This window comes from Ursus americanus, chromosome 3 (genome assembly GCF_024610735.1).
Source record: "Ursus americanus isolate L20-20 chromosome 3, mUrsAme1.1.p, whole genome shotgun sequence".
Lineage (NCBI taxonomy): Eukaryota > Metazoa > Chordata > Mammalia > Carnivora > Ursidae > Ursus > Ursus americanus.
Genome location: NC_142129.1, coordinates 86,155,085 through 86,167,106, shown reverse-complemented (window position 1 = coordinate 86,167,106; position 12,022 = coordinate 86,155,085).

The following is a 12,022-nucleotide window of genomic DNA, read 5'->3' as shown; positions in this document are numbered from 1 at the left end:
ATGGCAAAGGAACATAAGTTTTATGGGGCGTCTGGGTGGCGCAGTCAGTTAAGTGTTGGACTTTTGGTTTTGGCTCAGGTTGTGATCTCAGTGTTATGGGATTGGGCCCTGATTAAGACTTCCTCTCCCTCTCCCTTTGCCCCTCCCCCAAATAAATATATAAATCTTTAGAAAGAAAAGACATGTTTCATTAGCAATCAATGCACTACGACCTTAAAAGGAGATCTTTTTACCTGTAAGAATGGCAAAAATTTAATAGATGGATATGATCAAGATAAAGGGAAATGAACGTTCCTGTTATTGGAGGGGTGTCTGTTAGTGGGATCTTTTTGGAAGGCAGTTTGGTAAGATCCATTAAACTTTTAAATGTGAGTAATTCTGAGTCAGCATTATATCCCTAGAACTTTATCCTATGGAAAAACGTGCACAAAGATGTATGTGCACGGATGTGCATTGTAACATTGTTTTAATATAATACAAAATAATTGAAAATAACCAATTAAGGTAGGTGTGGCTTAATACACTGTGGCAAATTTATAATATGGAATCCAATGCAGCTGTTTAAAAGAATGAGATAAACATACATGCATTGAATGAAAATATCTGTAGGAACTACCGTCAGTGAAAAAAGTTTTGTCACAGAACAGTCCTTCCAGCGTGTTCCCTCTTATAGCATATAAATGTATTACATATACGTGCCAAGAAGAACTAAAAGGATGCCCACTGAAGTTTAAAAGTAGTAATCTCCTAAGAAGAGTTTGGGAGTGAGGATGGGTGGGCAAAGGAATAAGTTCATATTTTAGTCTACCTAATTACATATTTAAAAACTCGTACAATAAGAGCATTCATATATTATGAATTTTAAGATAAAATTAAAAAAACCCAATAGGTTATAATATTATCAAATTCAAGATGGCAGACTGAGAATATTCGTCAACTACCCTTTTCCCTCTAGGCACTATTAAAAGTATAGAAAAATTAATTTTTCTATAAAGAATGAAATCAAATAGCATTGCAAAACAAGGGCACATGCCGTGTAGATTTGTCTGGGTCTTTTAATTACCGTAGAGTATTTAAAATGCCCAGTATTAAACATGCGATTGGCAGAACAGAAAATTTGGGAAACTCCTAGAAGATAAAAATTAGATAGGATCATATATAAATTAATAGAGAAAACCAGAACAACAACAACAAAACACAAGAGCCAAAACATCAAAGATATGTTCTTTCCAAGGAACACCATTAAGCTCTAAGGTCAGAATCAGGGAATATGAAAAGCAGGGATGGCTTGTAAAGTAATGAGCAGGGCAATGAACTGGTACTAAGAGGGCATCGGGAACACAGGATCCACCAGATTCCAGAGCTTCCTCAAACAGTGCACAGGGAATGGCTAGTGCCACGGCCAGATTGCAGATACAGCTGGGCAAGGGACTGGTCGGGAGGTGGGAGGGCCCCTTGGATAGATGTTGGGCCTGACGAATGAACAACTGAGCTTCAGCAAAGTACCAGGTGTCCACGTCAGTGACTAAGGAAAAAACAATCAAATGCAGGAGAACTTTGGCCAATGTTCTGCCAACTTTGGGGGTTCTTACCATGGATCTCAGAGGAATCAGCCTAATGAAGTACCTGTTCACTAGCATGGAGCCTGCAGTCAGTCCTCACGCAGGGGAAGCAGGACCACCCGACTCTAGGGAAACCCAGACCACCAGGTTGTGGGAATTCACCTTCAACAGTGACAAAGGGGAGCTCTCAAGCAGGTGTTTGAAGTATGGGTGCAGAGATGGTCATTGCAGGATTGTTTTTAACAGCAAACCTGAATAATGGATGAAGGAAGGAAGGGAGACAGACAATCTGCACCAGCAGGGGAATGCTTGGATAAGATACAGTATGCTTTTATTATGAAGCTCCAACAGTAATTAAAAAATCCCAGACAAATCGATATGTATTGACATGGAAATATATCTATACTATTTTATTGTGTGAAAACCAGGTTATGAAACAGTATTTATTTATTTTTATTTTTTTATAATAATTTTTTGTTATGTTAGTCACCATACAGTACATCCCTAGTTTTTGATGTAAAGTTCCATGATTCATTACTTGCGTATAACACCCAGTGCTCCATGGAATACGTGCCCTCCTTAGTACCCATCACTGGCCTATCCCATTCCCCCACCCCCCACCCCTCTGAAGCCCTCAGTTTCCCAGAGTCCATAGTCTCTCATGGTTCATTCCCCCTTCTATGAAACGGTATTTATATATGATGCAGCCTTTAGTTATGAAAAAAAGTCTAACCCTCTTTCTGGGAAGGTTCTAGAAGAATATTCCACAAACCGTGGATGGTGGTTACACTAGGGAGTAGGAGTTTGAAGGGGAGGGTGGAGAAGTTGACGACAGGTCTTTTGACCTCCCTGACATTGTTTGAAATTTGTATCGATGGGCAAATATTGTTTTGTAAATAAGTGTTTACAAATTAGTAAAGAAAATACTTATTTTACAGTAAGTATTATTTTGCAAAAATAATTACAGTAGGAAAAGGTGGTTACCACACACACACACACACACACACACACACACACACACACACACGGCTAGAAGAGCCACATAACAAATATCTCCAAGGTTGATCTCCAGGGCAGTAAGCTTGAAGATTTGTACATTCGTTGTACTGTTCTGTGTGATCTAAAATTTTCCCAGCGATATCGTAATCTGACCAATAAAAACTATTTCAATTAAAAAAGAAAACTTTTTAAAAGTGGAGTGTTCCTCTTGCTACTTTCTCAGCATTAGACTGAAATCCTTAAGAGTCGTTACGTGTCCGAGAGCCCTTACTTGAATTTGGGATTGTGCTTTCAGAATTAGCTATGGGGGCACCTCGGCGTTTGAAAGCGTCAGTCACAGGTGCGGGTGGACGACAAGCACGTGCTGGTTGAGGGCATAACAGAGCGCTCGCCCCCACCGCCCCAGCCCCACCCAAACCCGCCCAAGAACGAGCGCCCTGATTTGTCACGTTTGCAGACCTCTGTATACCAAGTCTCCCCGCGCCTGATGCAAGCTGCCGTTGAGTTCGCCCTGCCCCGCGGGGAGGGAAGGGCGTGCGGAAGGGAAGGGCTCTCACCTGCCGCTAAGAGCCGCCTCCGAGGTGGAGGGGAGAGAGGCTGCGGAGCTGGGATTTTTGACTCCTGTCCTCTGGCTTGATTTTCTTCTCCTGTCCCTTCTCCTGGGTCACCTGGTGAGCAGGCCCAAAGAGGCGACATTGGAGGGAGCAGCGACCAGGTAAGTGTGGAAACACCAAGAAGGCAGCTGCACTGCCCTCGCCCCTCGGGAGGGGTTGGGGGCGAGTGTTGTCCACCGGCCTGTTGCGGCTGTGAGCCTCCATTTTGGCTTTTTGAAAATGAACCGGTTAGAGCGAGTTCCACCTCCCTTCCGTCGCTCGTGCGCTTCAGCACGTTGAGGGCCTGTGGCGGGTACCGTCGTGTAGGGACTTAGGAAGCAGAGGTGTGCATTGGAGGGGCAGGTTGATGGAGTGATCAAAGCCCACAGGAGGGCCTCCCGTGCTCAGTTGCAGAGGGTCTGTCTGCTCAGGACCCAGGTCTCAGGAGCTCGTCTTTATGATTATGTAAGCGTCCCTGAGCTCATGAGTGGGTTCTGACCCCCGCTTACCCTTGGTGCTGCCTTTTGTTTCGAAAGAAAAGGAAAACAGACTAAAGTCAGGTTGCCTGTGCCCTTCAAAACTGTTAAAGCGGAAGGAGAATTCGGGGCAGTTCCCTTCTCCCCCCATGCCTGTTTATTGCCACTCCCCCTGTGGAATTCTCCATTCGCACGGACTTGGCACCTCTGGGGACATCCTCTCCATGGAGAAGCATACGCATCATCTCTTTTTTTTGCTAGAAAAATCAAGATCAAGCCCTGTCCCCTCTCCCCAGCCACCTGGATTCCTGCCCTGAGTGGAACACAGTGCATTTGCTCCGGGGGCTCACTGTCCTCATCGCTCCTGTGCCTTCTGCACGGAGCCGAAAGGTGGAAGATGAAAAAGTCCCTGGTCACAAAGCAGAGGTGCAGCAGGGGTAGCCAGGACTCTGATTATTTATTTCCACATAAGGAAACTGCAGGGGAAAAAGTGTCTTTGGTTGACTTCTGGGGCGTTTCTGCTTTAGGATGAATGCCACCCTTGAAAGCTTTGCATTTTGCAACACCCAGATTACACTTACTTTTTTAAAAAAGATTTTATTGATTTATTTGAGAGAGGGGGTGGGGGAGGAGCAGAGGGAGAGGGAGAAGCAAGCTCCGTGCCCAGTGTGGAGCCTGACCCAGGGCTTGATCTCAGGACCTCGGGATCATGACCTGAGCCGAAATCAGGAGTCAGATGTTTAACTGACTGAGCCACCCAGGTGCCCCCCAGATTTCATTTTAAAAACACTTCATTTGGGCCAAAAACAGTTGGTGTTAATTTTTGTGGCTTTTTACAGTTAATTTTTAATTGATAGCAGCTTTGTTTTTTAAGGGATGCATGTATGCAAAGTTGATAGGTTGTTAAACATGTATATGCATTTATATAAGTAGCAGCATTTTTATCTATACACATATTATATACCAGTATGAATATGTTTATATAGAAATGATTTTTTTCCTAATTTTTAATTTAGATTTGAATAAATTCATCATCACTGAATGGGGTGAGGGAAGTCAAGATGTTTTTGTGGCTTAAAAATGTAATTCTAGAGAACAGCTGTATTTCCTTGATAGAAGCAGTAGACCATTTCTGAAATGTTATGGTAAAAATAACAGTAAATTCTGAGCCAGTAGTTCTCATCCTACTTTTCTCCTGAGTGTGCAGGGAAAGGATGGCACCAGCCCCCCAGAAGAGTGGGTCACCATGATAAGGGACCGACGGGGGCTGGTGCATGGACTGGGCATGGTAGTCCTGCTAAAGAAGCTTAATTGAATAAGATGGTGTGAAGAGAAAGGGGAATATTAGAACTTAATTTTATCCTAAAATGAAGAAATACTTATTAATACTGTATATATGGATTGATAGGTGTGCATGAAAATAATTATAAGTATGGATATGTTAATTTAAGACCTGTTTATTGAGGGCCTAGTATATGCATCAGTGGACAAAATGGCAGACGAGGTGCCATACAGCTTACATTCTAGTTGGGTGGAAATGGAAGGAAAGAGAGAATGAAGTTTGCCAGATGGTGGTAAAATCATGGAGGACAATCCCTCAGGATAAAGGGGATTCTTCTAGGTGGAAAAGGTCAGAGAAAGCCTTTCTGATAGGGAATGAATTGTACAGAGATGTCAAAAACAGGGACCACACCGTGAAGGTATGGGGCGGGGGTTGGGGAGTAGGGAAGGGGGAAGAGCAGTGCAGGCAGAAGAAGCTGTAAAAGCAAAGGCCTTGCCCGGGGGCGTGCTTACTACACTCAAGGTCTAGCAGGGAGTCCAGGGTGGCTGGGGCTGGGGTGGCGTTGGGGTGATGCAGAGAGCTGTGTGGCAGGAGCTGAGGTGGGAGGAGTAGATAGCTCCAGGTCGTGTCTTCCTGTTGGCCCTTAGGCCACTGCCAGACTTTGCTTTTGCTTTGAGTAGAGGGGAGGTCTGTGGAGGGCCTGCAGAGAAGAGTGACCTCATGAGACTAACACTGAACAAGAACTGGGTCTACCCTATTGAGAATAGGCAGCAAGGGTGGTGAAGTGGAAAGACCAGCTAGTTCACTAGTTACAGGAGCTGTTGTCCTGGTTTAAGTGAGGCCAAGGTCAGTAGCAGTAGAGTAGGTCGGAAGTAGCGGATGCCGCATATGTTTTTCGAGGTGGTGCCAGTAGGTGGAGCCAGGACTTGGTGAGGCAAGCAAGACAGTGTGGGTGCGGAATGTAAGAGGGTGCTCACTTGGAGCCATGTCATGGAGTAGGTGAGAGGCAGCCAGTTGGTTTATCCGAGCACCCAGTTCATTCCTAGTAACTAGAGGGAAAGCAGAATATAGGGCATAGAGTGGGTGTCTGGGCGGATGTGGGGATGGAGGAAGTGGAGGTTTTCTTTAGACTGCTGTGTTTTTTCAGTGAATTATAAAGCAAGGTCAACAGCTGAGTGAGCTTGGGGAGAAATAGAGGTTTAAGGAGAGTGAAGAAGGGGTGAAAATAATCACCTAGGATAGGAAAAGTGAATAAACCAATGGATGTGGTAGGATTGGCAAGTGTTACTAAAGGCCCCCTGAAGTTAGCCATTGTGGGGCTGGATTTGGGACTGCAGGCTCACAATTACTGAGGCTGCTTGCTCCGAATGACTTAGCTATTTATTTATCTTACTGATAGGGAAGTCTGAAGACCGCAGCCATAGACCATATAAGATCTACCAAGCTGGCTTTAAGATCCATACTTGAAAATTTAATTTTTAGAAATTTAACAATAACTGCCACTCTGTCTGATAAATCAGGGCCCAGAATAATCATTTGAAAATCATTAGGCAGCACTAATGACATCTCTATACAGATTTGGGCTTCAGATAAAAATAAACCACAGGATCCCTGAACATACTGCTCTCTCAGTTGCTAGGACAGCCTTCTGAAAGCTTCTATAAATTTCCAGCAGTGCTCATTTTCCTTTGGGACCAAGACTGGCTCAAAGTACCTCTGTCAGCGTATTTGCCACTGAGTCTTCCAAAGTGTCCAACAAAATGCACAATTAAGAATCCCATTATTACTGAATATATATGATTCAGCACTATTTTTGGGTTCCTGCGTATCCACTAAGAATGATTGCAATCTGCCAGTTTCAGGCATGTAACTTCCCCTCTCCCCACCATGACTAAATTTAACCTTACCTCAAGCCCGCATTTCTGCTGACAGCAAAAATGTAACCCAGTCAGATTGAGTCACCTCAGAGATTTCCCAGTTAATTCAGAGCTCCATCTCCCCCTGTCTCCCTGGAGTTCTGCCTATTTTCGGGAGCGGGGCAGGTGAGGGGAGGAGCTGAAGGCACCCACGGGAAGGAGTGTCAGATTCTGGATGCTTCTCTGTCCTCTCCAGTTTCTGCTGGGATGTTAAGTTGTCTGTCTGGTTGTTGGTCGGCAGCCTCTGTTGTGCTGCAGAAACCAGGGGTCCAGCCGTGGATGCCAGCCTGTGTCACCCAGGCCACTCCCTCTGATGGCATCCTCTCCTTATGGCCCCAGAGCCCCTTCTCATCCATCACCTCTCTTTCTGCCACTTTTGCAACCCTCCTGGAGGCCTGGAAAACCTTGAGAAGTCTTGTCCCTCTGGTTCTAAGGGAGACTAGAAAATTAGCTGACACACTTGATGCCATTTCTGTCACTTGGCTGCTCCTCCTGGTTGAAGACAAGGACGGCTCCGGGAAGCCTGCTGCCTCCCTGGGTGTCCCTGGGATAGGACTCAAACCTGTTGGGTTTCCCTTGGGTCCCCTCCCATGGCTTTGCTGAGCAGAGGTGGGGCACAAGGTCCCAGTCACTAAATTTCTTCCATCTCTTATGCTAGACTAACTTGAATTCCTTTGAAGCAGGAACATTGGATCCTCTTCAGTCAGGGAATCTGCCCAGCTTTTTTGCTTACGGCATAAACCAAGTCCTTTCCTTTACAGATCTGAATAGACCCCCAAAAGAATATACTCTTGGTATGGAATTCCTTGGCTTTCCAATCATTCAAGAACCTGTTTCAGAAATGAAGAGCCCCAGTCTGTCTTTTGTTCTCCATGATCTGCCTTTCTTAGTGTCACTCAGCCCTGTTATCTAGTTTCAGTGGTAGAAAGGCCATGGGGTAAAAATAAATTACTCCAGATTTAAACTAAATATTATTTTATTATACCTGCCTCTGACTAAAGGAAGACTAATTTCAGGGACTTAATGGGGATGGGAATCGATGGAGAAGAGTGGTTCTGAAGGCCAATCCAGGAAGAGAAAAGGCGGTAACACTGGTTTCTAGCTCGATGCTTGGCATCAGAAATCTCTGAGGTCCTTTTAATAAGACCCGTTCCTGAGCCCCACACCTGGAACTGCTAATTTGGAAGGGTGTTTAACTCTCACTGGATGTGTACCTATCACTGGAAGCCGTGAGTTAGGAAACAGCTGGGGCTAGGGGCACCTGGGTGGCTCAGTCGGTTAAGTGTCTGCCTTCCGCTCAGGTCATGATCTTGGTGTCCTGGGATCGAGTCCCGCATTGGGCTCCCTGCTCAGTGGGGAGTCTGCTTGTCCCTCTGCCTCAACCTCTGCTCCTCCCTGTTCATGCTTGCTCACTTGCTCTCTCTCAAATAAATAAATAGAATCTAAAAAAAAAAAAGAAAAGAAAAGAAAGAAACCACTGTGGCCTCAAACCAGTCATAAGCAGGTGGCTTAGGAGAGGAGCTTGAAGTGTCTAGAATCAGGTAAGTATCTAGAGTTGGGGTTCACCCATTGCCACTGTTCATAGCAAAATGTATGGATAATCCCAAACAAAGGATCAGGAGGCAAAGGGGAAAACGAACAGAAAATATGCCGAAGCAAGGGAGCAGGTGTCAGAAGAGTCATGAGAACCGAGGGGGTGCAGAGAATTTGGCAGGCAAGAGCACAGAAAAGAATGGAGGGGAGGAATCTAGAAGAAGGAGCTCTTGATTCTCTCTTGACCTTCTACCCCCAACAAGGAAGATGCTAGTACTTTTCTGAATCAGGGATGAGTTCTAGGAGGTTTTAGTTAACAACTTCTCATCTCTGAAAGACGTTGACGTAAGGCTGCAGAAGCACTGTGCTAGCCCATACCTGGCCTGCTCCCTGAGTGGGGAGACAGGAAGCTAAGCTAAATTTGGGTAGGTTGACAGGTAGAAGGAGCCATTTCAGGCTACAGGGATTCTGGAGTCAAAAAAAACTTATGTGGGGCTGAGAGGGTCGAGCACTGTACTTGCTCCAGAAGCAAAGTATTCGTTTTGAGTACCTTTGTTGATATTTCCTGAATACTGATGGTATTGCAAATAACTATTTAAAAAGGCGGCTTCCCGGGGCACCTGGTGGCTCAGTTGGTTAAGTGTCTGCCTTCAGCTTAGGTCATGATCCCAGGGTCCTGGTATCAAGCCCCACGTTGGGTTCCCTGTTCAGCCGGGATTCTGCTTCTCTTTTTCCCTCTGCCTGCTGCTCCCCCTGCTTGTGCGCTCTCTCCCTGTCAAATAAATAAAATCTCTCTCTCTCTCTTTTTTTTTTTTTTTAAGATTTTATTTGAGAGAGAGCACAAGCCGGGGAAGGGGGCAGGCAGAGGGAGAAGCAGACTCCCCGCTGAGCAGGGAGCCCGACCAGAGCTGGATCCGAGGACCGTGGGATCATGACCTGAGCCGCAGGCAGACGCTTAACTGGCACAGCCACGCAGTTGCCCCAATAAATAAAATCTTAAAAAAAAAAAAAGAAACCTTCCCAAGAAAACATTAAGGTTAGCAGAGAGCACATGCTGCATACTGTTCTAATTTTAAAAATAAACACAAAACTACCTTGAACCAGTGGAAGGGCCGGCTCTACTTAAGGCAACTACCGTCTTTCTTTTTTCAAGTAATAGTCAAGCCAGTAAATGAGGGATCACTTACCTGGTCTCAGGCCAATGTATATGCATTTGTTATTTATTTTGTTTTATTAACTTTTTACAAGACTTTTTAAAGAGAGAGTGCCTCTGCACACATACGAGTGTGGGGAAGGGGCAGAGGGGAAGAAAGAGGAAAAGAGAGAAAATCTCTCAAGCAGATTCTGTGCTGAGTGTGGAACCCAACCAGAGCCTGACGTGGGGCTTGATCCCACGACCTTGAGATCATGACCTGAGCCGAAACCAAGAGTCCGACGCTTAACTGACTGAGCCACCCAGGCACCCACTTATTTAGTTTATTTTTGATTGTAGTAAAATATAACAAAATTTGTTAACCGTTTGTAAGCCTATAATTCAGTAGGTTAAATATAGTCACATTGCTGTACAATGAATATCTAGAACTTTTTTATCTTGCAAAACTAAAACTCTGTGCCCATTGAACAACTCCCCATTCCTCCCTCCTTTCAGTCCCTGGCAACTACCATTCTACTTTCCGTCTTTATGAATTTGATGTCTCTAGATAGCTTATACAATTGGAATACAGTATTTGTTTTTTTGTGACTGGCTCATCTAACAGCATAATATCCTCAGAGTTCATTTGTCTTATGGCATGTGTCAGAATTGCCTTCCTGCTAAAGACCGAATGGTATTGCCTTGTGTGTAGACACCGCATTGGGTGTGTAGACACCCATTCGTTGATGGGCTTTTAGGTTGTTTCCACTTCTGGCTCTTGTCAATAATGCTGCTGTGAACATGGGTGTGCAAACATTTCTTCAAGACTGTTAGTTTTTTGGGAGCTATACCCATAAGTCTATTGCTGGGTCATATGGTAATTCTGTTTTTAATTTTTTGAGGAACTGTAACCCTGTTTTGTACAGTGGATGATTTTACATTCCGAATTACCAACAGTGCTCAAGGATTCCCTTTTCTCTGCAACCTCACCGCGGACAGTTATTACTGGCTGCCTTTTTTTTTTTTTCCCTGATAGCAGCTCTCCTAATGGGGATGAGGTGATACCTCATTGTGGTTTCGATTTGCATTTTCCTGATGATTAGTGGTGTTGAACATTTCTTTATATACTTGTTGGTCATTTGTATATCTTCTTTAGAGAAATGCCTGTGCAGGTCCTCTGCCCATTTTTTAATCAGATTGTTTTTTGTTTTGAGTTGTAGAAGTTCTTTATGTATTCGGGATATTAACCCCTTACCACATACATGATTGACAAGTATTGTCTTCTATTCTGGAGGTTTCCTTGCCACTCTGTTGATTGTGTCCTTTGAAGTCGAGAAGTTTTACATTTTGATGTAGTGCAGTTTGTTTCCACTTCCGTTGCCTGGTCTTTTGGGGTCATATCTAAGAAATCATTGCCATATCCAAGGAAGTAAAGTTTTTCTTCTTTGTTTTCTTCTAAGAGTTTTATAGTTGTGGATCTTGGATCTGTTCTGAGTTAATTTTTGAGGTATAAGGTTGGGATCCAGATTTACTCTTTTGCGCATAGATATCCGGTTTCCCCAAAAACATTTATTGAAAAGACTATCCTTTCCCCCAGTGAATGGGGTTGGCACCCTTGTTAAAAATCATTTGACTGTATCTGTGATGTTTTATATATAGCAGCCTTATTGAGATCTAACTCACCTACCCTATAATTCACCCACTTTAATTATACAATTCAATGGCTTTTTAGTATAGTCATTAAATACTGAATGGAGTTATGCACCCATCACCACAATCATTTTTAAAATACTTTATCACCTCAGAAAGAAACCCCAGACCCCTTGGCTGTTACCTTCCACCTTCAAACCACCACCCCCGACCTCAGCCCTAGGCAACTATTAATATACCCTTTGTCACCATGGATTTACCTATTTTGGACATTGCCTACAAAAGGAATCCTATAACGTGTGGCCCTTTGTGGCTGCCTTCTTTCACTTACCACAGTGTTTTCGAGTGTCCTCCACATTGTAGCGTGTGTGAGTACCTCCTTCCTTTTTTATACATGAATAATACTCCACTGTGTGGATATGCCACATTTTATTCATCTGTGATGGACGTTTGGGTTGTTTCCACCTTTTGACTGTGGTGAATAATACTGCTCTACACGTTTGTATGTGAGTTTGTGCGTGGACAAATGTTTTCATTCCTCTTGGGTATATACCCAGCAGTGGAATTACTGAAGCTTATGGTAACTCTGTACTTTTAATGTGGATTTTGAATATAAAAAATATCTGATTTCCAAAAGAATGAAGAACAATCTACTGAGAAAGTATGGTGAAGAAAATAATTCCGTTGTGGGTCTCATAAGGTCAGTGATGACCGAAATTGAGTGAGTAAGGTGCCGGGAATGATTAGTTACAAACTGTTTTAAAATTCACATCCAGTGATACTGGCTTATCAGGTCACATTCCTAGGACATGGTGTAATAGAGACTAAACTAGAGATGATGTGATAGAATCTCAGAGAGAGAAAGGAAATAACTGATGT